Here is a 25,775-nt window from a genome sequence, read left to right as displayed (position 1 = left end):
AATCACTCAATTGGATTTTTCTGCCAGCATATTTCTTTTTCTCTGCAACCCACTGCTAAATTGTGCTTTGTGGCTGTTTTTTTTATAAAATCACTTAATCAAATCTAACTCTGATTACATCAGAGAAGGCCAGGTACCCTACACCATAAGAGGTGGTTTGAAATTTTTACTTGTCTACTTAAAGATCACCAAAATCTGATAACAAGGTCAATTACGTCCCTAGGTGGGATTGAACCACCAACCTTTTGGTTAACAACTGAACACGCTAACTGTTTGTGCCTCAGAGACACTTTGCGAAAGTACATACTGACAAAGGCTAATAAGCATTCATCTAGAACGTTTCCTAGAAAAACTTTAAAAAGTCAATAATCTGGAGAGTTTTTGTAAGATGTTTCTTCCATCAACCAATGAAGAAACACATTGGTACTTTCCCATGATGAGTGAGTGCTTCAGGATCTCTTGCACTTACATGTGCAGCAGAGTACTGTAATGGAAGCATGCTGGGTCCATAACCCAGAGGTAGGCAGATTGAAACTATCCTCTGCTATATGCATTGTTTTTTGTTAATTAAAGTAATCCAAAACTGGGATTGATATTTTTGCTCTTTTATTTTTACTTAAAGTACAATAACTTTTACCATTTTAATTTGTTTTAATAGTATATTGACAGTATTGTTTTCTTTCAAAAATCCACTTAATTTTCTTTACCCTATTATTAAAATGGTAATTGACAAAAACAAACTACATTGTCACCAGAAGAGCAGTACAAAATATACAAGTGATATATTAAAATCATCTTTCCAGCTTTAATTTCAATGATGCCTTGGTGCAACAATTTTGTGAGAAACATCTTCACCCATAAAGAAAGATTTTCTTAATTCCTTACCTGTGTGCTGATTAGATATCACCTTGTTTTCACATTAAACAGACTTCCCCTTGAGGAAGCAGCAAGGATGCAGTGACGTTTATGTTTCCTGGTGTCAACCTGTATTATTTCAGTAGACATTGAAATGAGGATGCATCTTGCTGCCTTTCCAATGAAGCAAGTTTAATTCAGTAATAGGTGAAAAACCATTCCTACTAAAGGTGTTAATCAGAGACTTGGCTTTGTGGACACTTTTCAGAGAGCAAATTTGTTAGCATAAACATAAAATCAGAAAATGAAGAGCTGTTTAATCACTCAATTGGACTTTTCTGCCAGCATAATTTTTTTTCTCTGCAACCCACTGCTAAATTGTGCTTCCTAGCTGTTTTTTATAAAATCACTTAATCAAATCTAACTCTGATTACATCAGAGAAGGCCGGGTACCCTACACCATAAGAGGGGGTTTGAAATTTTGACTTGTCTACTTAAAGATCACCAAAATCTGATAACAAGGTCAATTACGTCCCTGGGTGGGATTGAATCACCAACCTTTAGGTTAATAGCCATACACACTAACTGATTGCGCCATAGCGACACTTTGCGAAAGTACATACTGACAAAGGCTAATAAGCATTCATCTAGAACGTTTCCTAGAAAAACTTTAAAAAGTCAATAATCTGGAGAATTTTTGTAAGAAACACATTGGTACTTTCCCATGATGAGTGAGTGCTTCAGGATCTCTTGCACTTACATGGGCTATTAACCAAAAGGTTCCCACCCAGTGATGTAATTGACCTTGTGATCAGATTTTGGTGATCTTTAAGTAGACAAGTCAAAATTTCAAACCCCCTCTTATGGTGTAGGGTACCTGGCCTTCTCTGACGTAATCAGAGTTAGATTTAATTAAGGTGCGCAAGGGCATAGAAGGGAGCGGTTTAAGAAAAGAGAAGTGGAAACAGACAGCAAACTAGGCTGGAGAGAGACCTGAGACAAAGAGATCTGAATTATACGAGAGCCGACCAGGGGAAACACAAATTATGCAGTCAAGTTTCCCACATTTGGGGAAATCGCAGGAGCAGCACACCCAGAGTGCAATGGGTGAGCCTTGCCCTGGGAGAAGCACCTTCATGATCATAGTATCTCACCTGGCAGGTAAGTAGGAGTTGGGCTAGTGCTGGGGAGGGTCGCTGCTCGGGTACGCCCCTGTCAAGTGAAGGAGATCCAACTGAGGCAGCACAAGGGAACTCTCGAAAGAAGAACAAGGCTAGAGGAAGATCTGAGACAAAGAAATCTGACTTTTACCAGAGCTGACCAGAGGAAAGCACAAACACAGTCCCCCACTACCACCAGGAAACATTAACGCCACTGCATCCTTGCTGCTTTCTCATGTGGTAGTCTATTTAATGTGAAAACAAGGTGATATCTAATTAGCACACAGAAAAGAAAATTAAGTGAATTTTTGAAAGAAAACAATACTGTCAATATACTATTAAAACAAATTAAAATGGTAAAAGTTATTGTACTTTAAGTAAAAATAAAAGAGCAAAAATGTCAATCCCAGTTTTGGATTACTTTAATTAACAAAAAAAATGCATATAGCAGAGGATAGTTTCAATCTGCCTACCTCTGGGTTATGGACCCAGCATGCTTCCATTACAGTACTCTGCTGCACATGTATGTGCAAGAGATCCTGAAGCACTCACTCATCATGGGAAAGTACCAATGTGTTTCTTCATTGGTTGATGGAAGAAACATCTTACAAAAACTCTCCACATTATTGACTTTTTAAAATGTTTCTAGGAAACGTTCTAGATGAATGCTTATTAGCCTTTTTCAGTATATGCTTTTGCAAAGTGTCGCTGTGGCGCAATCAGTTAGTGTGTAAGGCTATTAACCAAAAGGTTGGTGGTTCAATCCCACCCAGGGACGTAATTGACCTTGTTATCAGATTTTGGTGATCTTTATGTAGACAAGTCAAAATTTCAAACCCCCTCTTATGGTGTAGGGTACCTGGCCTTCTCTGATGTAATCAGAGTTAGATTTGATTCAGTGATTTTATAAAAACAGCTAGGAAGCACAATTTAGCAGTGGGTTGCAGAGAAAAAGAAATATGCTGGCAAAAAAATCCAATTGAGTGATTAAACAGCTCTTCATTTTCTGGCTTTATTTTTATGCTAACAAATTTGTTCTCTGAAAAGTGTCCACAAAGCCAAGTCTCTGATTAACACCTTTGTAGGGATGGTTTTTCACCTATTACTAAATTAAACTTGCTTCATTGGAAAGGCAGCAAGATGCATCCTCATTTCAATATCTACAGAAATAATACAGGTTGACACCAGGAAACATTAACGCCACTGCATCCTTGCTGCTTTCTCATGTGGAAGTCTGTTTAATGTGAAAACAAGGTGATATCTAATTAGCACACAGGTAAGGAATTAAGAAAATCTTTATTTAAGGGTGAAGATGTTTCTCACAAAATCGTTGCCCCAATGCATCATTGAAATTCAAGCTGGAACGATGATTTTAATATATCACTTGTACATTTTGTATTGCTCTTCTGGTGACAATGTAGTTTGTTTTTGTCAATTACCATTTTAATAATAGGGTAAAGAAAATTAATTGGATTTTTGAAAGAAAACAATACTGTCAATATACTATTAAAACAAATTAAAATGGTAAAAGTTATTGTACTTTAAGTAAAAATAAAAGCAAAAATATCAATCCCAGTTTTGGATTACTTTAATTAACAAAAAAAAATGCATATAGCAAAGGATAGTTTCAATCTGCCTACCTCTGGGTTATGGACCCAGCATGCTTCCATTACAGTACTCTGCTGCACATGTAAGTGCAAGAGGTCCTGAAGCACTCACTTATCATGGGAAAGTACCAATGTGTTTCTTCATTGGTTGATGGAAGAAACATCTTACAAAAACTCTCCACATTATTGACTTTTTAAAATGTTTCTAGGAAACGTTCTAGATATATGCTTATTAGCCTTTGTCAGTATGTACTTTTGCAAAGTGTCGCTGTGGCGCAATCAGTTAGTGTGTATGGTTATTAACCAAAAGGTTGGTGGTTCAATCCCACCCAGGGACGTAATTGACCTGGTTATCAGATTTTGGTGATCTTTAAGTAGACAAGTCAAAATTTCAAACCCCCTGTTATGGTGTAGGGTACCTGGCCTTCTCTGATGTAATCAGAGTTAGATTTGATTCAGTGATTTTATAAAAACAGCTAGGAAGCACAATTTAGCAGTGGGTTGCAGAGAAAAAGAAATATGCTGGCAAAAAAATCCAATTGAGTGATTAAACAGCTCTTCATTTTCTGGCTTTATTTTTATGCTAACAAATTTGTTCTCTGAAAAGTGTCCACAAAGCCAAGTCTCTGATTAACACCTTTGTAGGGATGGTTTTTCACCTATTACTAAATTAAACTTGCTTCATTGGAAAGGCAGCAAGATGCATCCTCATTTCAATGTCTACTGAAATAATACAGGTTGACACCAGGAAACATTAACGCCACTGCATCCTTGCTGCTTTCGCATGTGGAAGTCTGTTTAATGTGAAAACAAGGTGATATCTAATTAGCACACAGGTAAGGAATTAAGAAAATCTTTATTTAAGGGTGAAGGTGTTTCTCACAAAATCGTTGCCCCAATGCATCATTGAAATTCAAGCTGGAAAGATGATTTTAATATATCACTTGTACATTTTGTATTGCTCTTCTGGTGACAATGTCGTTTGTTTTTGTCAATTACCATTTTAATAATAGGGTAAAGAAAATTAAGTGGATTTTTGAAAGAAAACAATACTGTCAATATACTATTAAAACAAATTAAAATGGTAAAAGTTATTGTACTTTAAGTAAAAATAAAAGAGCAAAAATATCAATCCCAGTTTTGGATTACTTTAATTAACAAAAAAAAATGCATATAGCAGAGGATAGTTTCAATCTGCCTACCTCTGGGTTATGGGCCCAGCATTTTTCCATTGCAGTACTCTGCTGCACATGTAAGTGCAAGAGATCCTGAAGCACTCACTCATCATGGGAAAGTACCAATGTGTTTCTTCGTTGGTTGATGGAAGAAACATCTTACAAAAACTCTCCAGATTATTGACTTTTTAAAGTTTTTCTAGGAAACGTTCTAGATGAATGCTTATTAGCCTTTGTCAGTATGTACGTTTGTAAAGTGTCTCTGTGGCGCAATCTGTTAGTGTGTTTGGTTATTAATCAAAGGGTTGGTGGTTCAATCCCACCCAGGGATGTAATTGACCTTGTTATCAGATTTTGGTGATCTTTAAGTAGACAAGTCAAAATTTCAAACCCTCTTCTTATGGTGTAGGGTACCTGGCCTACTCTGATGTAATCAGAGATAGATTTGAATAAGTGATTTTATAAAAAAAACAGCTAGGAAGCACAATTTAGCAGTGGGTTGCAGAGAAAAAGAAATATGCTGGCAGAAAAATCCAATTGAGTGATTAAACAGCTCTTCATTTTCTGGCTTTATTTTTATGCTAACGAATTTGTTCTCTGAAAAGTGTCCACAAAGCCAAGTATCTGATTAACATATTTGTAGGGATGGTTTTTCACCTATTACTAAATTAAACTTGCTTCATTGGAAAGGCAGCAAGATGCATCCTCATTTCAATATCTACTGAAATAATACAGGTTGACACCAGGAAACATTAACGCCACTGCATCATTGCTGCTTTCTCATGTGGAAGTCTGTTTAATGTGAAAACAAGGTGATATCTAATTAGCACACAGGTAAGGAATTAAGAAAATCTTTATTTAAGGGTGAAGATGTTTCTCACAAAATCGTTGCCCCAATGCATCATTGAAATTCAAGCTGGAAAGATGATTTTAATATATCACTTGTACATTTTGTATTGCTCTTCTGGTGACAATGTAGTTTGTTTTTGTCAATTACCATTTTAATAATCGGGTAAAGAAAATTAATTGGATTTTTGAAAGAAAACAATACTGTCAATATACTATTAAAACAAATTAAAATGGTAAAAGTTATTGTACTTTAAGTAAAAATAAAAGCTAAAATATCAATCCCAGTTTTGGATTACTTTAATGAACAAAAAAAAAATGCATATAGCAAAGGATAGTTTCAATCTGCCTACCTCTGAGTTATGGGCCCAGCATGCTTCCATTGCAGTACTCTGCTGCACATGTAAGTGCAAGAGATCCTGAAGCACTCACTCATCATGCGAAAGTACCAATGTGTTTCTTCATTGGTTGCTGGAAGAAACATCTTACAAAAACTCTCCAGATTATTGACTTTTTAAAGTTTTTCTAGGAAACGTTCTAGATGAATGCTTATTAGTCTTTGTCAGTATGTACTTTTCGCAAAGTGTCTCTGTGGCGCAATCGGTTAGTGTGTTCAGCTATTAATCAAAAGGTTGGTGGTTCAATCCCATCCAGGGACGTAATTGACCTTGTGATCAGATTTTGGTAATATTTAAGTAGACAAGTCAAAATTGCAAACCCCCTCTTATGGTGTAGGGTACCTGGCCTTCTCTGATGTAATCAGAGTTAGATTTCATTAAGTGATTTTATAAAAAAACAGCTAGGAAGCACAATTTAGCAGTGGGTTGCAGAGAAAAAGAAAAATGCTGGCAGAAAAATCCAATTGAGTGATTAAACAGCTCTTCATTTTCTGGCTTTATTTTTATGATAACAAATTTGTTCTCTGAAAAGTGTCCACAAAGCCAAGTATCTGATTAACATCTTTGTAGGGATGGTTTTTCACCTATTACTAAATTAAACTTGCTTCATTGGAAAGGCAGCAAGATGCATCCTCATTTCAATATCTACGGAAATAATACAGGTTGACACCAGGAAACATTAACGCCACTGCATCTTTGCTGTTTTCTCATGTGGAAGTCTGTTTAATGTGAAAACAAGGTGATATCTAATTAGCACACAGGTAAGGAATTAAGAACATCTTTATTTAAGGGTGAAGATGTTTCTCACAAAATCGTTGCCCCAATGCATCATTGAAATTCAAGCTGGAAAGATGATTTTAATATATCACTTGTACATTTTGTATTGCTCTTCTGGTGACAATGTAGTTTGTTTTTGTCAATTACCATTTTAATAATCGGGTAAAGAAAATTAATAGGATTTTTGAAAGAAAACAATACTGTCAATATACTATTAAAACAAATTAAAATGGTAAAAGTTATTGTACTTTAAGTAAAAATAAAAGAGCAAAAATATCAATCCCAGTTTTGGATTACTTTAATTAACAAAAAAAATGCATATAGCAGAGGATAGTTTCAATCTGCCTACCTCTGGGTTATGGACCCAGCATGCTTCCATTACAGTACTCTGCTGCACATGTAAGTGCAAGAGATCCTGAAGCACTCACTCATCATGGGAAAGTACCAATGTGTTTCTTCATTGGTTGATGGAAGAAACATCTTACAAAAACTCTCCACATTATTGACTTTTTAAAATGTTTCTAGGAATCGTTCTAGATGAATGCTTATTAGCCTTTGTCAGTATGTTCTTTTGCAAAGTGTCGCTGTGGCGCAATCAGTTAGTGTGTAAGGCTATTAACCAAAAGGTTGGTGATTCAATCCCACCAAGGGACTTAATTGACCTTGTTATCAGATTTTGGTGATCTTTAAGTAGACAAGTCAAAATTTCAAACCCCCTATTATGGTGTAGGGTACCTGGCCTTCTCTAATGTAATCAGAGTTAGATTTGATTCAGTGATTTTATAAAAACAGCTAGGAAGAACAATTTAGCAGTGGGTTGCAGAGAAAAAGAAATATGCTGGCAGAAAAATCCAATTGAGTGATTAAACAGCTCTTCATTTTCTGGCTTTATTTTTATACTAACAAATTTGTTCTCTGAAAAGTGTCCACAAAGCCAAGTCTCTGATTAACACCTTTGTAGGGATGGTTTTTCACCTATTACTAAATTAAACTTGCTTCATTGGAAAGGCAGCAAGATGCATCTTCATTTCAATGTCTACTGAAATAATACAGGTTGACACCAGGAAACATTAACGCCACTGCATCCTTGCTGCTTTCGCATGTGGAAGTCTGTTTAATATGAAAACAAGGTGATATCTAATTAGCACACAGGTAAGGAATTAAGAAAATCTTTATTTAAGGGTGAAGATGTTTCTCACAAAATCGTTGCCCCAATGCATCATTGAAATTCAAGCTGGAAAGATGATTTTAATATATCACTTGTACATTTTGTATTGCTCTTCTGGTGACAATGTAGTTTGTTTTTGTCAATTACCATTTTAATAATCGGGTAAAGAAAATTAAGTGGATTTTTGAAAGAAAACAATACTGTCAATATACTATTAAAACAAATTAAAATGGTAAAAGTTATTGTACTTTAAGTAAAAATAAAAGAGCAAAAATATCAATCCCAGTTTTGGATTACTTTAATTAACAAAAAAAAATGCATATAGCAGAGGATAGTTTCAATCTGCCTACCTCTGGGTTATGGACCCAGCATGCTTCCATTACAGTACTCTGCTGCACATGTAAGTGCAAGAGGTCCTGAAGCACTCACTTATCATGGGAAAGTACCAATGTGTTTCTTCATTGGTTGATGGAAGAAACATCTTACAAAAACTCTCCACATTATTGACTTTTTAAAATGTTTCTAGGAATCGTTCTAGATGAATGCTTATTAGCCTTTGTCAGTATGTACTTTTGCAAAGTGTAGCTGTGGCGCAATCAGTTAGTGTGTAAGGCTATTAACCAAAAGGTTGGTTATTCAATCCCACCCAGGGACTTAATTGACCTTGTTATCAGATTTTGGTGATCTTTAAGTAGACAAGTCAAAATTTCAAACCCCCTGTTATGGTGTAGGGTACCTGGCCTTCTCTGATGTAATCAGAGTTAGATTTGATTCAGTGATTTTATAAACACAGCTAGGAAGCACAATTTGGCAGTGGGTTGCAGAGAAAAAGAAATATGCTGGCAGAAAAATCCAATTGAGTGATTAAACAGCTCTTCATTTTCTGGCTTTATTTTTATGCTAACTAATTTGTTCTCTGAAAAGTGTCCACAAAGCCAAGTATCTGATTAACATATTTGTAGGGATGGTTTTTCACCTATTACTAAATTAAACTTGCTTCATTGGAAAGGCAGCAAGATGCATCCTCATTTCAATATCTACTGAAATAATACAGGTTGACACCAGGAAACATTAACGCCACTGCATCCTTGCTGCTTTCTCATGTGGAAGTCTGTTTAATGTGAAAACAAGGTGATATCTAATTAGCACACAGGTAAGGAATTAAGAAAATCTTTATTTAAGGGTGAAGATGTTTCTCACAAAATCGTTGCCCCAATGCATCATTGAAATTCAAGCTGGAAAGATGATTTTAATATATCACTTGTACATTTTGTATTGCTCTTCTGGTGACAATGTAGTTTGTTTTTGTCAATTACCATTTTAATAATAGGGTAAAGAAAATTAAGTGGATTTTTGAAAGAAAACAATACTGTCAATATACTATTAAAACAAATTAAAATGGTAAAAGTTATTGTACTTTAAGTAAAAATAAAAGCTAAAATATCAATCCCAGTTTTGGATTACTTTAATGAACAAAAAAAAAATTCATATAGCAAAGGATAGTTTCAATCTGCCTACCTCAGGGTTATGGGCCCAGCATGCTTCCATTGCAGTACTCTGCTGCACATGTAAGTGCAAGAGATCCTGAAGCACTCACTCATCATGCGAAAGTACCAATGTGTTTCTTCATTGGTTGCTGGAAGAAACATCTTACAAAAACTCTCCAGATTATTGACTTTTTAAAGTTTTTCTAGGAAACGTTCTAGATGAATGCTTATTAGTCTTTGTCAGTATGTGCTTTTTGCAAAGTGTCTCTGTGGCGCAATCGGTTAGTGTGTTCAGCTATTTATCAAAAGGTTGGTGGTTCAATCCCACCCAGGGACGTAATTGACCTTGTGATCAGATTTTGGTGATATTTAAGTAGACAAGTCAAAATTGCAAACCCCCTCTTATGGTATAGGGTACCTGGCCTTCTCTGATGTAATCAGAGTTAGATTTGATTAAGTGATTTTATAAAAAAACAGCTAGGAAGCACAATTTAGCAGTGGGTTGCAGAGAAAAAGAAAAATGCTGGCAGAAAAATCCAATTGAGTGATTAAACAGCTCTTCATTTTCTGGCTTTATTTTTATGATTACAAATTTGTTCTCTGAAAAGTGTCCACAAAGCCAAGTATCTGATTAACATCTTTGTAGGGATGGTTTTTCACCTATTACTAAATTAAACTTGCTTCATTGGAAAGGCAGCAAGATGCATCCTCATTTCAATATCTACGGAAATAATACAGGTTGACACCAGGAAACATTAACGCCACTGCATATTTGCTGTTTTCGCATGTGAAAGTCTGTTTAATGTGAAAACAAGGTGATATCTAATTAGCACACAGGTAAGGAATTAAGAAAATCTTTATTTAAGGATGAAGGTGTTTCTCACAAAATCGTTGCCCCAATGCATCATTGAAATTCAAGCTGGAAAGATGATTTTAATATATCACTTGTACATTTTGTATTGCTCTTCTGGTGACAATGTAGTTTGTTTTTGTCAATTACCATTTTAATAATAGGGTAAAGAAAATTAAGTGGATTTTTGAAAGAAAACAATACTGTCAATATACTATTAAAACAAATTAAAATGGTAAAAGTTATTGTACTTTAAGTAAAAATAAAAGAGCAAAAATATCAATCCCAGTTTTGGATTACTTTAATTAACAAAAAAAAATGCATATAGCAGAGGATAGTTTCAATCTGCCTACCTCTGGGTTATGGGCCCAGCATTTTTCCATTGCAGTACTCTGCTGCACATGTAAGTGCAAGAGCTCCTGAAGCACTCACTCATCATGGGAAAGTACCAATGTGTTTCTTCGTTGGTTGATGGAAGAAACATCTTACAAAAACTCTCCAGATTATTGACTTTTTAAAGTTTTTCTAGGAAACGTTCTAGATGAATGCTTATTAGCCTTTGTCAGTATGTACGTTTGTAAAGTGTCTCTGTGGCGCAATCTGTTAGTGTGTTTGGTTATTAATCAAAGGGTTGGTGGTTCAATCCCACACAGGGATGTAATTGACCTTGTTATCAGATTTTGGTGATCTTTAAGTAGACAAGTCAAAATTTCAAACCCCCTTCTTATGGTGTAGGGTACCTGGCCTACTCTGATGTAATCAGAGTTAGATTTGAATAAGTGATTTTATAAAAAAAACAGCTAGGAAGCACAATTTAGCAGTGGGTTGCAGAGAAAAAGAAATATGCTGGCAGAAAAATCCAATTGAGTGATTAAACAGCTCTTCATTTTCTGGCTTTATTTTTATGCTAACGAATTTGTTCTCTGAAAAGTGTCCACAAAGCCAAGTATCTGATTAACATATTTGTAGGGATGGTTTTTCACCTATTACTAAATTAAACTTGCTTCATTGGAAAGGCAGCAAGATGCATCCTCATTTCAATATCTACTGAAATAATACAGGTTGACACCAGGAAACATTAACGCCACTGCATCCTTGCTGCTTTCTCATGTGGAAGTCTGTTTAATGTGAAAACAAGGTGATATCTAATTAGCACACAGGTAAGGAATTAAGAAAATCTTTATTTAAGGGTGAAGATGTTTCTCACAAAATCGTTGCCCCAATGCATCATTGAAATTCAAGCTGGAAAGATGATTTTAATATATCCCTTGTACATTTTGCATTGCTCTTCTGGTGACAATGTAGTTTGTTTTTGTCAATTACCATTTTAATAATCGGGTAAAGAAAATTAATTGGATTTTTGAAAGAAAACAATACTGTCAATATACTATTAAAACAAATTAAAATGGTAAAAGTTATTGTACTTTAAGTAAAAATAAAAGCTAAAATATCAATCCCAGTTTTGGATTACTTTAATGAACAAAAAAAAAATGCATATAGCAAAGGATAGTTTCAATCTGCCTACCTCTGGGTTATGGGCCCAGCATGCTTCCATTGCAGTACTCTGCTGCACATGTAAGTGCAAGAGATCCTGAAGCACTCACTCATCATGCGAAAGTACCAATGTGTTTCTTCATTGGTTGCTGGAAGAAACATCTTACAAAAACTCTCCAGATTATTGACTTTTTAAAGTTTTTCTAGGAAACGTTCTAGATGAATGCTTATTAGCCTTTGTCAGTATGTTCTTTTGAAACGTGTCTCTGTGGCGCAATCGGTTAGTGTGTTCAGCTATTAATCAAAAGGTTGGTGGTTCAATCCCATCCAGGGACGTAATTGACCTTGTGATCAGATTTTGGTAATATTTAAGTAGACAAGTCAAAATTGCAAACCCCCTCTTATGGTGTAGGGTACCTGGCCTTCTCTGATGTAATCAGAGTTAGATTTGATTAAGTGATTTTATAAAAAAACAGCTAGGAAGCACAATTTAGCAGTGGGTTGCAGAGAAAAAGAAAAATGCTGGCAGAAAAATCCAATTGAGTGATTAAACAGCTCTTCATTTTCTGGCTTTATTTTTATGATAACAAATTTTTTCTCTGAAAAGTGTCCACAAAGCCAAGTATCTGATTAACATCTTTGTAGGGATGGTTTTTCACCTATTACTAAATTAAACTTGCTTCATTGGAAAGGCAGCAAGATGCATCCTCATTTCAATATCTACGGAAATAATACAGGTTGACACCATGAAACATTAACGCCACTGCATCTTTGCTGTTTTCTCATGTGGAAGTCTGTTTAATGTGAAAACAAGGTGATATCTAATTAGCACACAGGTAAGGAATTAAGAACATCTTTATTTAAGGGTGAAGATGTTTCTCACAAAATCGTTGCCCCAATGCATCATTGAAATTCAAGCTGGAAAGATGATTTTAATATATCACTTGTACATTTTGTATTGCTCTTCTGGTGACAATGTAGTTTGTTTTTGTCAATTACCATTTTAATAATCGGGTAAAGAAAATTAATAGGATTTTTGAAAGAAAACAATACTGTCAATATACTATTAAAACAAATTAAAATGGTAAAAGTTATTGTACTTTAAGTAAAAATAAAAGAGCAAAAATATCAATCCCAGTTTTGGATTACTTTAATTAACAAAAAAAATGCATATAGCAGAGGATAGTTTCAATCTGCCTACCTCTGGGTTATGGACCCAGCATGCTTCCATTACAGTACTCTGCTGCACATGTAAGTGCAAGAGATCCTGAAGCACTCACTCATCATGGGAAAGTACCAATGTGTTTCTTCATTGGTTGATGGAAGAAACATCTTACAAAAACTCTCCACATTATTGACTTTTTAAAATGTTTCTAGGAATCGTTCTAGATGAATGCTTATTAGCCTTTGTCAGTATGTTCTTTTGAAAAGTGTCGCTGTGGCGCAATCAGTTAGTGTGTAAGGCTATTAACCAAAAGGTTGGTGGTTCAATCCCACCAAGGGACTTAATTGACCTTGTTATCAGATTTTGGTGATCTTTAAGTAGACAAGTCAAAATTTCAAACCCCCTGTTATGGTGTAGGGTACCTGGCCTTCTCTAATATAATCAGAGTTAGATTTGATTCAGTGATTTTATAAAAACAGCTAGGAAGAACAATTTAGCAGTGGGTTGCAGAGAAAAAGAAATATGCTGGCAGAAAAATCCAATTGAGTGATTAAACAGCTCTTCATTTTCTGGCTTTATTTTTATACTAACAAATTTGTTCTCTGAAAAGTGTCCACAAAGCCAAGTCTCTGATTAACACCTTTGTAGGGATGGTTTTTCACCTATTACTAAATTAAACTTGCTTCATTGGAAAGGCAGCAAGATGCATCTTCATTTCAATGTCTACTGAAATAATACAGGTTGACACCAGGAAACATTAACGCCACTGCATCCTTGCTGCTTTCGCATGTGGAAGTCTGTTTAATGTGAAAACAAGGTGATATCTAATTAGCACACAGGTAAGGAATTAAGAAAATCTTTATTTAAGGGTGAAGATGTTTCTCACAAAATCGTTGCCCCAACGCATCATTGAAATTCAAGCTGGAAAGATGATTTTAATATATCACTTGTACATTTTGTATTGCTCTTCTGGTGACAATGTAGTTTGTTTTTGTCAATTACCATTTTAATAATCGGGTAAAGAAAATTAAGTGGATTTTTGAAAGAAAACAATACTGTCAATATACTATTAAAACAAATTAAAATGGTAAAAGTTATTGTACTTTAAGTAAAAATAAAAGAGCAAAAATATCAATCCCAGTTTTGGATTACTTTAATTAACAAAAAAAATGCATATAGCAGAGGATAGTTTCAATCTGCCTACCTCTGGGTTATGGACCCAGCATGCTTCCATTACAGTACTCTGCTGCACATGTAAGTGCAAGAGGTCCTGAAGCACTCACTTATCATGGGAAAGTACCAATGTGTTTCTTCATTGGTTGATGGAAGAAACATCTTACAAAAACTCTCCACATTATTGACTTTTTAAAATGTTTCTAGGAATCGTTCTAGATGAATGCTTATTAGCCTTTGTCAGTATGTACTTTTGCAAAGTGTAGCTGTGGCGCAATCAGTTAGTGTGTAAGGCTATTAACCAAAAGGTTGGTTGTTCAATCCCACCCAGGGACTTAATTGACCTTGTTATCAGATTTTGGTGATCTTTAAGTAGACAAGTCAAAATTTCAAACCCCCTGTTATGGTGTAGGGTACCTGGCCTTCTCTGATGTAATCAGAGTTAGATTTGATTCAGTGATTTTATAAAAACAGCTAGGAAGCTCAATTTGGCAGTGGGTTGCAGAGAAAAAGAAATATGCTGGCAGAAAAATCCAATTGAGTGATTAAACAGCTCTTCATTTTCTGGCTTTATTTTTATGCTAACTAATTTGTTCTCTGAAAAGTGTCCACAAAGCCAAGTATCTGATTAACATATTTGTAGGGATGGTTTTTCACCTATTACTAAATTAAACTTGCTTCATTGGAAAGGCAGCAAGATGCATCCTCATTTCAATATCTACTGAAATAATACAGGTTGACACCAGGAAACATTAACGCCACTGCATCCTTGCTGCTTTCTCATGTGGAAGTCTGTTTAATGTGAAAACAAGGTGATATCTAATTAGCACACAGGTAAGGAATTAAGAAAATCTTTATTTAAGGGTGAAGATGTTTCTCACAAAATCGTTGCCCCAATGCATCATTGAAATTCAAGCTGGAAAGATGATTTTAATATATCACTTGTACATTTTGTATTGCTCTTATGGTGACAATGTAGTTTGTTTTTGTCAATTACCATTTTAATAATAGGGTAAAGAAAATTAAGTGGATTTTTGAAAGAAAACAATACTGTCAATATACTATTAAAACAAATTAAAATGGTAAAAGTTATTGTACTTTAAGTAAAAATAAAAGCTAAAATATCAATCCCAGTTTTGGATTACTTTAATGAACAAAAAAAAAAAAATCATATAGCAAAGGATAGTTTCAATCTGCCTACCTCTGGGTTATGGGCCCAGCATGCTTCCATTGCAGTACTCTGCTGCACATGTAAGTGCAAGAGATCCTGAAGCACTCACTCATCATGCGAAAGTACCAATGTGTTTCTTCATTGGTTGCTGGAAGAAACATCTTACAAAAACTCTCCAGATTATTGACTTTTTAAAGTTTTTCTAGGAAACGTTCTAGATGAATGCTTATTAGTCTTTGTCAGTATGTGCTTTTTGCAAAGTGTCTCTGTGGCGCAATCGGTTAGTGTGTTCAGCTATTTATCAAAAGGTTGGTGGTTCAATCCCACCCAGGGACGTAATTGACCTTGTGATCAGATTTTGGTGATATTTAAGTAGACAAGTCAAAATTGCAAACCCCCTCTTATGGTATAGGGTACCTGGCCTTCTCTGATGTAATCAGAGTTAGATTTGATTAAGTGATTTTATAAAAAAACAGCTAGGAAGCACAATTTAGCAGTGGGTTGCAGAGAAAAAGAAAAATGCTGGCAGAAAAATCCAATTGAGTGATTAAACAGCTCTTCATTTTCTGGCTTTATTTTTATGATTACAAATTTGTTCTCTGAAAAGTGTCCACAAAGCCAAGTATCTGATTAACATCTTTGTAGGGATGGTTTTTCACCTATTACTAAATTAAACTTGTTTCATTGGAAAGGCAGCAAGATGCATCCTCATTTCAATATCTACGGAAATAATACAGGTTGACACCAGGAAACATTAACGCCACTGCATATTTGCTGTTTTCTCATGTGGAAGTCTGTTTAATGTGAAAACAAGGTGATATCTAATTAGCACACAGGTAAGGAATTAAGAAAATCTTTATTTAAGGGTGAAGATGTTTCTCACAAAATCGTTGCCCCAATGCATCATTGAAATTCAAGCTGGAAAGATGATTTTAATATATCACTTGTACATTTTGTATTGCTCTTCTGGTGACAATGTAGTTTGTTTTTGTCAATTACCATTTTAATAATCGGGTAAAGAAAATTAATTGGATTTTTGAAAGAAAACAATACTGTCAATATACTATTAAAACAAATTAAAATGGTAAAAGTTATTGTACTTTAAGTAAAAATAAAAGAGCAAAAATATCAATCCCAGTTTTGGATTACTTTAATTAACAAAAAAAAATGCATATAGCAGAGGATAGTTTCAATCTGCCTACCTCTGGGTTATGGACCCAGCATGCTTCCATTACAGTACTCTGCTGCACATGTAAGTGCAAAAGATCCTGAAGCACTCACTCATCATGGGAAAGTACCAATGTGTTTCTTCATTGGTTGATGGAAGAAACATCTTACAAAAACTCTCCACATTATTGACTTTTTAAAATGTTTCTAGGAATCGTTCTAGATGAATGCTTATTAGCCTTTGTCAGTATGTACTTTTGCCAAGTGTCGCTGTGGCGCAATCAGTTAGTGTGTAAGGCTATTAACCAAGAGGTTGGTGGTTCAATCCCACCCAGGGACTTAATTGACCTTGTTATCAGATTTTGGTGATCTTTAAGTAGACAAGTCAAAATTTCAAACCCCCTGTTATGGTGTAGGGTACCTGGCCTTCTCTGATGTAATCAGAGTTAGATTTGATTCAGTGATTTTATAAAAACAGCTAGGAAGCACAATTTAGCAGTGGGTTGCAGAGAAAAAGAAATATGCTGGCAGAAAAATCCAATTGAGTGATTAAACAGCTCTTCATTTTCTGGCTTTATTTTTATGCTAACAAATTTGTGCTCTGAAAAGTGTCCACAAAGCCAAGTATCTGATTAACACCTTTGTAGGGATGGTTTTTCACCTATTATTAAATTAAACTTGCTTCATTGGAAAGGCAGCAAGTGATGTCATCCAAGCAGTGGGTCAAAGTTGGCTTCAAACCTCGTCTGCTTATGAAAAGAGAAAAGGGGTATGCAGGGCATGGCGGCCTTTTGCGGTGCTTGGATGACCCCTAGTTCGCATTAAATAATGCAGTCGAGTTTCCCACATTTGGGGAAATCACAGGGGTGAGCATACCCAGAATGCAATGAATGAACCGCACCCTGGGAGAACAGTCTTCATGACCATGGTATCTCCTATGCAAAATAAGTATGATTTGGGATAGGGCTGGGGAGGGCCGCTGCTCAGGCACATCTCTGTCAAGTAAAGGAGATTCAACTGAGGCAGCACAAGGGAACTCTCATCTGGGGACAACAACTGCAGGGAGAACACATATTTTCAGATGAACATGGGAGGGCAGAAGGCTGCCTAATACTGAAGCACCCCCAAACAACAAACCAAATGCAACAACTAGTGCAAGCATTCCTGGGGGAAGGCCTGCAGCAGATGGATTTGCATATGGCGATGTCATCCAAGCAGTGGGTCAAAGTTGGCTTCAACCCTCGTCTGCATATGAAAAGAGAAAAGGGGCGTGCAGGGCATGGCGGCCTTTTGCGGCACTTGGATGACCCCTAGTTCGCATTAAACACCTCCACCCTCCGTCGGTGTGGGGCTCATGTTGGCTATGCCCCAGCCCCTGAAGGATTCAAGCTGATTTCTTGCAGCAGCTGGGCACTGTAACAGCTCCAGAGCTGCTCTGTAAGGCAAGTAAAAGGGTGTGGGCCCTGCAGCACTACCTGTAGTTCGCATTGTGCGAGACCCCTAGTTCGCATTAAACACCCCCACCCTCCTTCGGTGTGGGGCTCATGTTGGCCATGCCCCAGCCCCTGAAGCATTCACGCTGATTTCTTGCAGCAGCTGGGCACTGTATCAGCTCAAGAGCTGCTCTATAAGGCAAGTAAAAGGGTGTGGGCCCTGCAGCACTACCTGTAGTTTGCATTGTGCATTGGAAGGCACAAAGTAAGCAGACGGGAGGAGAAGTCAGGATAGTGCACAAGGGTATAGACGGGAGGGGCTCAAGAAAAAAGAAGTGGAAACAGACAGCAAACTAGGCTTCCAATGCACAATGCAAACTACAGGTAGTGCTGCAGGGCCCACACCCTTTTACTTGCCTTACAGAGCAGCTCTGGAGCTGTTTAATCACTCAATTGGATTTTTCTGCCAGCATAATTTTTCTCTTACGTCCTAGAGGATGCTGGGGACTCCGTAAGGATAGACGGGCTCCGCAGGAGACATGGGCACTTTAAGAAAGACTTTAGATCTGGGTGTGCACTGGCTCCTCCCTCTATGCCCCTCCTCCAGACCTCAGTTTACTACTGTGCCCAGAGGAGACTGGGTGCTTTTCAGGGAGCTCTCCTGAGTTTCCTGACAGAAAGTATATTTGTTAGATTTTTTTATTTTCAGGGAGCCTGCTGGCAACAGACTCCCTGCATCGAGGGGCGGAGGGGAGAGATGCACACCTACTTCTGTGAGTTGATAGGCTCTGCTTCTTAGGCTACTGTACAGCATTAGCTCCAGAGGGATCGGTACGCAGGTCTCACCCTCGCCGTCCGTCCCAGAGCCGCGCCGCCGTCCCCCTCGCAGAGCCGGAAGATAGAAGCCGGGTGAGTATGAGAAGAAAAGAAGACTTCAGAGGCGGCGGAAGACTTCATGATCTTCACTGAGGTAACGCACAGCAGTAAAGCTGTGCTCCATTGCTCCAATACACCTCACACACGGCAGTCAGTGTAAGGGTGAAGGGCGCAGGGGGGACGCCCTGGGCAGCAATATAGACCTCTCTTTGGCAAAATAAATATATATGCAGCTAGGCACTGTATATATATATAAGAGCCCCCGCCATTTTTTTACTATATTTGAGCGGGACAGAAGCCCGTCGCTGAGGGGGTGGGGCTTCTCCCTCAGCACTCACCAGCGCCATTTTCTCCACAGCACCGCTGAGGGGAAGCTCCACGGACTCTCCCCTGCTTATACCACGGTAGAAAGAGGGTCTTAAAGAAGAGGGGGGCACATAATTAGGCGCATATATATATGGAAATACAGCGCTACTGGGTAAACATAAAATTATTGTGTTTTTTTCCTGGGTCATATAGCGCTGGGGTGTGTGCTGGCATACTCTCTCTCTCTCTGTCTCTCCAAAGGGCCTTGTTGGGGAACTGTCCTCAGATAAGAGGATTCCCTGAGTGTATGGTGTGTCGGTACACGTGTGTCGACATGTCTGAGGTAGAAGGCTCTCCTAGAGAGGAGCAGGAGCAAATTAATGTGGTGTCTCCATCGACAACGCCGACACCTGACTGGATGGATATGTGGAATGTTTTAAGTGCTAATGTAAACTTATTACACAAGAGATTAGACAAAGCTGAAGCTAGGGAACAGTCAGGGAGTCAACCCATGCCTGTCCCTATGTCGCAGGGACCTTCGGGGTCTCAAAAGCGCCCACTATCCCAAATAGTTGACACAGATACCGACACAGATTCTGACTCCAGTGTCGACTACGATGATGCAAAGTTACAGCCAAAATTGGCTAAATGTATTCGATATATGATTATTGCAATAAAAGATGTTTTGCACATCACAGAGTCCCCTGTCCCTGACACGAGGGTACACATGTATAAGGGAAAGAAACCTGAGATAACCTTTCCCCCCTCACATGAGTTGAACGAATTATGTGAAAAAGCTTGGGAATCTCCAGACAAAAAGCTGCAGATTCCCAAAAGGATTCTTATGGCGTATCCTTTCCCGCCAATGGACAGGATACGGTGGGAATCCTCCCCTAGGGTGGATAAAGCATTGACACGCTTATCCAAAAAGGTAGCGCTGCCATCCCAGGATACGGCTACCATCAGGGACCCTGCTGACCGCAAGCAGGAGGTTACCCTAAAGTCCATTTACACACATTCTGGTACCTTACTCAGACCGGCAATTGCGTCGGCCGGGGTTGTAGCGCGGTGGCAGCATGGACAGATACCTTATCAGCAGAGATTGAGACCCTAGATAAGGATGCTATGTTATTGACCATAGGGCATATAAAAGATGCTGTCCTATATATGAGAGATGCTCAAAGTGACATTAGTCTACTGGGTTCTAGAATAAACGCTATGTCGATTTCTGCTAGACGAGTCCTATGGACCCGGCAATGGACAGGTGATGCCGACTCAAAAAGGCATATGGAGGTTTTACCTTACAGGGGTGAGGAATTGTTTGGGAAAGGTCTCTCGGACCTAGTCTCCACAGCTACAGCTGGTAAATCAAATTTTTTGCCTTATATTCCCTCACAGCCTAAGAAAGCACCACATTATCAAATGCAGTCCTTTCGATGACAGAGAAACAAGAAAGTACGAGGTGCGTCCTTTCTTGCCAGAGGTAAGGGCAGAGGGAAGAAGCTGCACAACACAGCTAGTTCCCAGGAACAGAAGTCCTCCCCGGCCTCTACAAAATCCACCGCATGACGCTGGGGCTCCGCTAAAGGAGTCCGCCCAGTTGAGGGCACGTCTTCGAGTTTTCAGCCACATCTGGGTTCATTCGCAGGTGGATCCCTAGGCAATAGAAATTGTTTCTCAGGGTTACAAGCTGAAATTCGAAGAGGTGCCTCCTCGCCGGTTTTTCAAATCGGCCCTACCATCTTCTCCCCAGGAAAGGGAGATAGTGTTAAATGCAATTCACAAATTGTATCTTCAACATATGCAGATGAGGGTTCCAGCCAACTTTGGCCCACTGCTTGGATGACATCACCGTATGTAAATCCGTCTTCTGCAGACCTTCTCCCAGGAATGCTTGTACTAGTTGTTGCATTTGGTTTGTTGTTTGGGCGTGCTTCAGTATTAGGCAGCCTTCTGCCCTCCCATGTTCATCTGAAAATATGTGTTCTCCCGGCAGTTGTTGTCCCCAGATGAGAGTTCCCTTGTGCTGCCTCAGTTGAATCTCCTTTACTTGACAGAGATGTGCCTGAGCAGCGGCCCTCCCCAGCCCTATCTCAAATCATACTTATTTTGCATAGGAGATACCATGGTCATAAAGATTGTTCTCCCAGGGTGAGGTTCATTCATTGCATTCTGGGTATGCTGACCCCTGTGATTTCCCCAAATGTGGGAAACTCAACTGCATTATTTGTGGTAGTGGGGCACTGTGTTTGTGTTTTCCTCTTGTCAGCTCTGGTAAAAGTCAGATTTCTTTGTCTCAGATCTTCCTCTAGCCTTGTTCTTCTTTCGAGAGTTCCATTGTGCTGCCTCAGTTTGATCTCCTTCACTTGACAGGGGGGTACCCGAGCAGCGACCCTCCCCAGCTCTAGCCCAACTCCTACATACCTGCCAGGTGAGATACTATGATCATGAAGGTGCTTCTCCCAGGGCAAGGCTCACCCATTGCACTCTGGGTGTGCTGCTCCTGCGATTTCCCCAAATGTGGGAAACTTGACTGCATAATTTGTGTTTCCCCTGGTCGGCTCTCGTATAATTCAGATCTCTTTGTCTCAGGTCTCTCTCCAGCCTAGTTTGCTGTCTGTTTCCACTTCTGTTTTCTTGAGCCGCTCCCTTCTATGCCCTTGCGCACTATCCTGACTTCTCCCGTCTGCTTACTTTGTGCCTTCCAACGCACAATGCGAACTACAGGTAGTGCTGCAGGGCCCACACCCTTTTACTTGCCGTACAGAGCAGCTCTGGAGCTGTTACAGTGCCCAGCTGCTGCAAGAAATCAGCTTGAATGCTTCAGGGGCTGGGGCATAGCCAACATGAGCCCCACACCGAAGGAGGGTGGAGGTATTTAATGCGAACTAGGGGTCATCCAAGCACCGCAAAAGGCCGCCATGCCCTGCATAACCCTTTTCTCTTTTCATATGCAGATGAGGGTTCCAGCCAACTTTGGCCCACTGCTTGGATGACATCACCGTATGCAAATCCGTCTTCTGCAGACCTTCTCCCAGGAATGCTTTTACTAGTTGTTACATTTGGTTTGTTGTTTGGGGGTGCTTCAGTATTAGGCAGCCTTCTGCCCTCCCATGTTCATCTGAAAATATGTGTTCTCCCTGCAGTTGTTGTCCCCAGATGAGAGTTCCCTTGTGCTGCCTCAGTTGAATCTCCTTTACTTGACAGAGATGTGCCTGAGCAGCGGCCCTCCCCAGCCCTATCCCAAATCATACTTATTTTGCATAGGAGTTTCCATGGTCATGAAGATTGTTCTCCCAGGGTGAGGTTCATTCATTGCATTCTGGGTATGCTGACCCCTGTGATTTCCCCAAATGTGGGAAACTCGACTGCATTAATTGTGGTAGTGGGGGACTGTGTTTGTGCTTTCCTCTGGTCAGCTCTGGTAAAAGACAGATTTCTTTGTCTCAGATCTTCCTCTAGCCTTGTTCTTTTTTCGAGAGTTTCCTTGTGCTGCCTCAGTTGGATCTCCTTCACTTGACAGGGGGGTGCCCGAGCAGCGACCCTCCCCATCTCTAGCCCAACTCCTACTTACCTGCCAGGTGAGATACTATGATCATGAAGGTGCTTCTCCCAGGGCAAGGCTCACCCATTGCACTCTGGGTGTGCTGCTCCTACGATTTCCCCAAATGTGGGACACTTGACTGCATAATTTGTGTTTCCTCTAGTCGGCTACTCGTATAATTCAGATCTCTTTGTCTCAGGTCTCTCTCCAGCCTAGTTTGCTGTCTGTTTCCACTTCTCTTTTCTTGAGCCGCTGCCTTCTATGCCCTTGTGCACTCTCCTGACTTCTCCTGTCTGCTTACTTTGTGCCTTCCAACGCACAATGCAAACTACAGGTAGTGCTGCAGGGCCCACACCCTTTTACTTGCCTTTCAGAGCAGCTCTGGAGCTGTTACAGTGCCCAGCTGCTGCAAGAAATCAGCTTGAATGCTTCAGGGGCTGGGGCATAGCCAACATGAGCCCCACACCGACGGAGGGTGGAGGTGTTTAATGCGAACTAAGGGTCATCCAAGCGCCGCAAAAGGCCGCCATGCCCTGCATACCCCTTTTCTCTTTTCATATGCAGATGAGGGTTCCAGCCAACTTTGGCCCACTGCTTGGATGACATCACCGTATGCAAATCCGTCTTCTGCAGACCTTCCCCCAGGAATGCTTGTACTAGTTGTTGCATTTGGTTTGTTGTTTGGGGTGCATTAGGCAGCCTTCTGCTCTCCCATGTTCATCTGAAAATATGTGTTCTCCCTGCAGTTGTTGTCCCCAGATGAGAGTTCCCTTGTGCTGCCTCAGTTGAATCTCCTTTACTTGACAGAGATGTGCCTGAGCAGCGGCCCTCCCCAGCCCTATCCCAAATCATACTTATTTTGCATAGGAGATACCATGGTCATGAAGATTGTTCTCCCAGGGTGAGGTTCATTCATTGCATTCTGGGTATGCTGACCCCTGTGATTTCCCCAAATGTGGGAAACTCGACTGCATTATTTGTGGTAGTGGGGGACTGTGTTTGTGCTTTCCTCTGGTCAGCTCTGGTAAAAGTCAGATTTCTTTGTCTCAGATCTTCCTCTAGCCTTGTTTTTTTTCGAGAGTTTCCTTGTGCTGCCTCAGTTGGATCTCCTTCACTTGACAGGGGGGTATCCGAGCAGCGACCCTCCCCAGCTCAAGCCCAACTCCTACTTACCTGCCAAGTGAGATACTATGATCAGGAAGGTGCTTCTACCAGGGCAAGGCTCACCCATTGCACTCTGGGTGTGCTGCTCCTACGATTTCCCCAAATGTGGGACACTTGACTGCATAATTTGTGTTTCCACTGGTCGGCTACTCGTATAATTCAGATCTCTTTGTCTCAGGTCTCTCTCCAGCCTAGTTTGCTGTCTGTTTCCACTTCTCTTTTCTTGAGCCCCTGCCTTCTATGCCCTTGTGCACTTTCCTGACTTCTCCTGTCTGCTTACTTTGTGCCTTCCAACGCACAATGCAAACTACAGGTAGTGCTGCAGGGCCAACACCCTTTTACTTGCCTTACAGAGCAGCTCTGGAGCTGTTACAGTGCCCAGCTGCTGCAAGAAATCAGCTTGAATGCTTCAGGGGCTGGGGCATAGCCAACATGAGCAGCAAGATGCAGCACTGGACTATTAGTAATGTACTGTTGTATGCTGAGCACCACAATGCAGCACAAGACAATGAGCAGTGATACTGAGCACTGATGAGGATACTACAGAGAACTGACACTGAGCAGGAGAGACACACTACTAGTATTACTGAGCAGCAATAAGTAACCACTGATACTGGGCACTGATATTGAGATTTCCACTGAGAGAACATAGCCACGTCCTCTCCGCTCTCTCTTCAATGCACGAGTAAAAATGGCGGCAACGCGCAGCTCTTTATATGGAATCCGAATCTCGCGAGAATCCGACAGCGGGATGATGACATTTTCCCTTGTTCAGGTTTTCCGAGTCAGGCGGGAACAACCGAGCCTGCCTCGGACCAGTGTAAACCACGTGGAGTTCGTCGGGAATTCGGTTCTCGGAGAACCGAACCCGCTCCTCTATATATACTATATTACTATGTTACTGTAGTATACAGAACACCACAATGCAATGAGCAGTGATAGTGAGCACTGATGAGGATACTAGAACTGACACTGAGCAGCAAGATGCAGCACTGGACTATTAGTAATGTACTGTAGTATGCTGAGCACCACAATGCAGCACAAGACAATGAGCAGTGATACTGAGCACTGATGAGGATACTACTGAGAACTGACACTGAGCAGGAGAGACACACTACTAGTATTACTGAGCAGCAATAAGTAACCACTGATACTGAGCACTGATATTGAGATTTCCACTGAGAGAACATAGCCACGTCCTCTCCGCTCTCTCTTCAATGCACGAGTAAAAATGGCAGCAACGCGCAGCTCTTTATATGTTACAGTGCCCAGCTGCTGCAAGAAATCAGCTTGAATGCTTCAGGGGATGGGGCATGGCCAACATGAGCCCCACACCAAAGAGGGTGGGGGTGTTTAATGCAAACTAGGGGTCATCCAAGCACTGCAAAAGGCCGCCATGCCCTGCATGCCCCTTTTCTCTATGGAATCCGAATCAGCATGAATGCTTCAGGGGATGGGGCATGGCCAACATGAGCCCCACACCAAAGGAGGGTGGGGGTGTTTAATGCGAACTAGGGGTCATCCAAGCACTGCAAAAGGCCGCCATGCCCTGCATGCCCCTTTTCTCTTTTTATATGCAGATGAGGGTTCCAGCCAACTTTGGCCCACTGCTTGGATGACATCACCGTATGCAAATCCTTCTGCTGCAGACCTTCCCCCAGGAATGCTTGTACTAGTTGTTGGATATGGTTTGATATTTGATGGTGCTTCAGTATTAGGCAGCCTTCCGCCCTCCCATGTTCATCTGAAAAGATGTGGTCTCCCTGCAGTTGTTGTCCCCAGACGAGAGTTCCCTTGTGCTTCCTCAGTTGAATCTCCTTAACTTGACGGGGGAGGGGCTGCCCGAGCTGCCACCCTCCCCAGCCCTATCCCAACTCATACTTATTTTACATATTAGATCTCTTGATCATGAAGATTGTTCTCACAGGGTGAGGTTCATCCATTATATTTTAAAATAGG

The 25,775-nt window shown here is 39.9% G+C and overlaps 7 non-coding genes and 1 pseudogene across 7 annotated transcripts; 6 read left to right on the top strand and 2 right to left on the bottom strand.

Moving 5' to 3' along the window:
* Nucleotides 1–1,861: 1,861 nt before the first annotated feature.
* Nucleotides 1,862–2,024, bottom strand: LOC135012300 (U1 spliceosomal RNA). Its single transcript, XR_010211304.1, has one exon. It is a non-coding gene; the product is annotated as a U1 spliceosomal RNA (small nuclear RNA).
* Nucleotides 2,025–17,266: 15,242 nt separating this feature from the next.
* Nucleotides 17,267–17,445, bottom strand: LOC135012447 (U1 spliceosomal RNA; annotated as a pseudogene).
* A 3,763-nt stretch (nucleotides 17,446–21,208) lies between these two features.
* On the top strand, nucleotides 21,209–21,372 carry LOC135012172 (U1 spliceosomal RNA). Its single transcript, XR_010211177.1, has one exon. It is a non-coding gene; the product is annotated as a U1 spliceosomal RNA (small nuclear RNA).
* Nucleotides 21,373–21,524: 152 nt separating this feature from the next.
* LOC135012343 (U1 spliceosomal RNA) lies at nucleotides 21,525–21,687 on the top strand. Its single transcript, XR_010211345.1, has one exon. It is a non-coding gene; the product is annotated as a U1 spliceosomal RNA (small nuclear RNA).
* A 671-nt stretch (nucleotides 21,688–22,358) lies between these two features.
* On the top strand, nucleotides 22,359–22,522 carry LOC135012181 (U1 spliceosomal RNA). The gene has a single exon (XR_010211186.1). It is a non-coding gene; the product is annotated as a U1 spliceosomal RNA (small nuclear RNA).
* A 152-nt stretch (nucleotides 22,523–22,674) lies between these two features.
* Nucleotides 22,675–22,838, top strand: LOC135012356 (U1 spliceosomal RNA). The gene has a single exon (XR_010211354.1). It is a non-coding gene; the product is annotated as a U1 spliceosomal RNA (small nuclear RNA).
* Nucleotides 22,839–23,502: 664 nt separating this feature from the next.
* On the top strand, nucleotides 23,503–23,666 carry LOC135012215 (U1 spliceosomal RNA). Its single transcript, XR_010211220.1, has one exon. It is a non-coding gene; the product is annotated as a U1 spliceosomal RNA (small nuclear RNA).
* Nucleotides 23,667–23,817: 151 nt separating this feature from the next.
* LOC135012445 (U1 spliceosomal RNA) lies at nucleotides 23,818–23,981 on the top strand. Its single transcript, XR_010211403.1, has one exon. It is a non-coding gene; the product is annotated as a U1 spliceosomal RNA (small nuclear RNA).
* The last annotated feature ends 1,794 nt before the right edge of the window (nucleotides 23,982–25,775 follow it).

Source organism: Pseudophryne corroboree, unplaced genomic scaffold (assembly GCF_028390025.1).
Source record: "Pseudophryne corroboree isolate aPseCor3 unplaced genomic scaffold, aPseCor3.hap2 scaffold_253, whole genome shotgun sequence".
NCBI classification, from domain to species: Eukaryota; Metazoa; Chordata; class Amphibia; order Anura; family Myobatrachidae; genus Pseudophryne; species Pseudophryne corroboree.
Note: the sequence above shows the minus strand (reverse complement) of the source record. Positions and strands in the feature narration are given on the sequence as shown.